At 38.9% G+C, this 3,973-nt stretch overlaps 1 long non-coding RNA gene across 1 annotated transcript in view; it reads right to left on the bottom strand.

The window, feature by feature from the left end:
- Positions 1-189, bottom strand: part of LOC117284499 — a 23,617-nt gene extending 23,428 nt beyond the window's left edge. Inside the window, exon 1 of the long non-coding RNA XR_004515598.1 lies at positions 90-189. This is a non-coding gene — a long non-coding RNA (uncharacterized LOC117284499). The remainder of the gene's footprint in view (positions 1-89) is intronic.
- Between the last annotated feature and the right edge of the window lie 3,784 nt (positions 190-3,973).

Below are 3,973 nucleotides of genomic sequence, written 5' to 3'. Positions count from 1 at the left end.
CGCGCAACGGGCCAGGCCTCATCCCGCGCCTGCTCCGGGCTGTGGGCCTCGGGCTCACTCGCCCCACACCTGGCGCCCGGAACCCTTACCAGGGGAAGCAGCTGGAGATGCTCCTGCCACCCCTCCGTGGAGAGGAACCGGAGATGCTCTTGCCCTCCTGTGGAGGCGATGCTGGGGCATCCCAAACATTCAAGCTTATGCCGCGGTGTAAAAACACCCGTGACCTTTGGGACCAAAGCCATCTGGCCAGTGTTGGAGCATGAGGTGCTGCATTTCAGCGCTTTTGGCCATTTGATTCCAAATATGCCCTGTGAGGTCTTCCTGCACCGACATGATGTGGTACTCTAGAACCAGCAGATGTTTACTGTGTATGTCAACTCTGGCTTGGACGTTCAGTCCTTTGAAAATGGTTAGGCGCTTTCTGGGGGAAAATGGTGCTTGTGCACGTAAAACTATTTTTGTTCAGTAATGGGCAGGACTTGGTTAGTGTCAACTAGTTATTGTGTCACCTGGAAGCCAAACAATTCAAAAAAGAAAACAAAACCTTTTGCATTGAGATAGCATATTTCCAGGTTGGTTATTTGATAGCAGAATTAGAACAATTAGTCTCCACTATTGTGCCATGTGACAAACCTCACAAAATAGAAACAAGAATGTGCTGATTTACAAAATCGACATGGTTTTTGCTTATAGGTCTAGTAAGTAAAACATCCCACTTTAGAAAGAAAAATGTACCATGGGACTCTAACTATGGGAATTAGCTTGGTGTGCTTTTATACAGTATTTAAAAATATATATTGTATTAGACTTGACTCTTCCTATTTTATTTGAGCACATAGTGTGTTATGCTTTAAACCATTCTGTCTCAAGCAACCAGAGATACAGATTTTCACTATAAGTTTCTGTGCGTGAGGTCAAATGGATTCATTTAAAAATATGCTTCTAACAAAATTTCTGCAGAAAGATATGAATTAGAAAATATGATACTCTGATCTTTGTACTTGCAAAATCGGGACAGAAAATTAAATGAGTGTAATATTTCAGTATCAGTTGGATTCTCTACTTGGAAGATTCTTTGAACTCCACTGTTCAACTTTGCAGTTTTTAAGAGTTTTCATCAGGCATTCTTAACTTTATGCATGTGTTTCATGAGGTCCCTGGTCTCCAGAAATCATATGCAAGATGTAGCATCTGTTTACATTTCTTCTGGGTAAAGAGGCCGTGCAGTCATCATATTCTCAAAAGGAACTGAGTCCACAAAAGATGACCCACTGGCCATATAAATAATGAACAGATTTCTAGGCAGGGTCTTGTAGTCCCAGCACTTGTGAGGCTGAAGAGGTCAGTGCCTTCAGCCCCGGTGTTATTGTCCCAACCTGGGTATCACAGTGGGACCCCATGTCTGAGAAAAGTAAGAAATAAATTTCTAGTACAGTATTTGTGGAGAGTTAAGATTCTTGGTGTGATTTATATGTACTTTGCTTGTAATTATGTCTAAACAATGTTTAGGATTGAAAGCACACAGAAATATAGTTTTTCATGCATTATTAAAACTTCAGGAAAGTGTTAATCCTGTTGTACAGCTGGAGAGATAAATATTTAGAGACATTAGATATTAGGAGGCCAACATTTGAGCCCCAACTATGCAAACCCAGCGCCAGCAAAGCTAAACTGGACTTTGAGTCAGTGACAGCATTTAATCGATGTTAAAATGATTGAGTAATGTTTAAGATAGAAATGAAAATTTATCTGAGATTATAGACCCACACAGTACCATGGGATTTGGGGGCCACAGATGCCCAGTAGAAAGATAGCTGAGTGATAATAACTTGTGTTAATACTAGTCTGAACTCACACCAGGGTAGAGCCATTGCTGCAACATCTTTGGCAGGATCAGTCACAGGATTTTAGTATTTCCTGTGATTACAGATTCATTTCACTTTTTGACATTTTAAATATTTCTATTTATGTTGTATCAAAATGTACCTCCCTGGTGTTTCCACTGAGTTCCATTTTCCCCTTTTATATTCGATATATTTAGCATCCGTAAGTGACTTTTACTTAATTTTTTAAAGGCAGGTTTATGAAGGTGTAATTAAATGTAGTAAAAGCTCTGCAACTGTGTCTAGTTGGTTAATCTTAACCGCCAATTGAGATGTACCGCAGAACATTGCCCTCATTACAAAAAAGTCCCCTCATGCCCCTTAGTGGCCTGTCCTCTTCCTGCCATGAACCTCTGGTAACCACTAATCTAATTAAGGTCCTTAGAGTTTTGTCTTTTCTAGCATATCGTGTAAATGAAATCATTCAGTTTGTTGGTTTCTTGTCTTCTCTTACTTTGCATAATGCTTGTGATATTACTTCAACTCTTGGTTGTAACAGTGTGTTCATTGTAGGCTGATAAATGTTTCCACAGCCTGTCTGCCCCTCCTGCATCCTCAGTTTCTCCATTTGCTATTTATTGTGGCATGAACATTGTCACCCAGCCTATGTTTGGCTTCTTAAACCAGCTTGCAAAAAACCCCCCACACTTAGCATAGGGCTAGTACCATCCTGTGGTAGCATCCCACTGCATTTTTTCTTTTGATGTTGCTAAGCAGCATTCCTCTGTCCTGGCACCACAGCATGTCCATTCACCAATCCATGCACATTTCATTCCGTCCCAGTTTCAGCCAATTATGCGTAAAGATACTGCAAACATTTGCATCAGAGTTTGTGTGAGGGACAAAAGTTTTCAGGCTTGTTGAGTTAATACCTAGAAATGAAATTATTTGGTCCCATAATAATTATAGATTTGTCGCCATCGGTAACTTTATAGAACTGCTGTTTTCCACAACAGCTGCTCTGTGCTACATCTTATCTGCAGTCTGTGAGATCCCCAGTTGCCCTCCAATTTTGTCACTTCTTGTTATTGTCAATGAAGTTTTAGCCATTTATTACATATGTATTCTATGTTTATTATACTTGTCTTCATTTGTGTTTATTTTTCAGTAATGTCTGGACCAACATAGGAAGTTTAGAATAGACATTTCTGGGGGAAAAAAAATCTGTTTTTGTTTTGGTCTTTGCTGTGAGTTAAATCTTGCCAGGAAGGCTAGGCTTAAAGGATGGCTTTTACCTTTTGTGTTGTTAAATTTGCCTCTATTGAAGGAATCATTGGGGAATTATTTTAATGCTTAGCTGTTAACAATTCTTTAGTTGTATCTTTTTTAAAAGATTGATGCAGTTTTAAGAAAAGTTTAGAATAAATTCTCAAAAATTATCACACAGCATTTTTATTTTCAATTTTTCACTTGGACTTATAAAAAGATTCTTTGTTGCTACATACTTTGGTACTTGGCACTGAAGGGATTTCACCAAAATTTTGTAAACTCATTAGACTGTTTTTACTTAAAAGTCTTGACAACTGTTTAATTGCTGACCATTCTTCATGCACAATATCAAAATCTTAACTTTGAAGTTTCTTGTAGGTCTAGTGTGGGCAGGAGTTGAATTAGGTATATTTCATGTGAATATTTCTTTCAATAGTAAAATACTCTGTTCCTCTCAGAATAATGTATCACTGATTAGAAAGGGGATATGAAACACAACACTTAAAAGATAACCTTATATATTAGGTAGTCACATTATAATTAGAAAAAGGTATGCTAGGTACACTGCAATAATAGGTGTTTGTATTCAACTTTTCAATAAGTCTCATGGAAAATAGTTTTTTGTTTGTTTGTTTGTTTGTTTTTTGGTTTTTTGAGACAGGGTCTCACCATGTAGTTGAGACTGACCTGGAACTCACTATGTAGCCCAGGCTGGTCTCCAGCTTACAGTGATCCTCCTGCCTCAGCCTCCCGAGTGCTGGGATTACAGGTGTGCATCACCATGCCTGGCTGAAAATAGATAGTTTTTTCACACATTCGCTCATCACATACACTGAGTGTCTTGTGCACTGAGTGTCTTGTGCAAGGTCATGGTCCTGATG

This window comes from Fukomys damarensis, unplaced genomic scaffold (genome assembly GCF_012274545.1).
Source record: "Fukomys damarensis isolate Sample0158 unplaced genomic scaffold, DMR_v1.0_HiC HiC_scaffold_37, whole genome shotgun sequence".
NCBI lineage: Eukaryota > Metazoa > Chordata > Mammalia > Rodentia > Bathyergidae > Fukomys > Fukomys damarensis.
The sequence above is the reverse complement of the archived record's forward strand: the minus strand, read 5'-3'. Positions and strand labels throughout refer to the sequence as shown.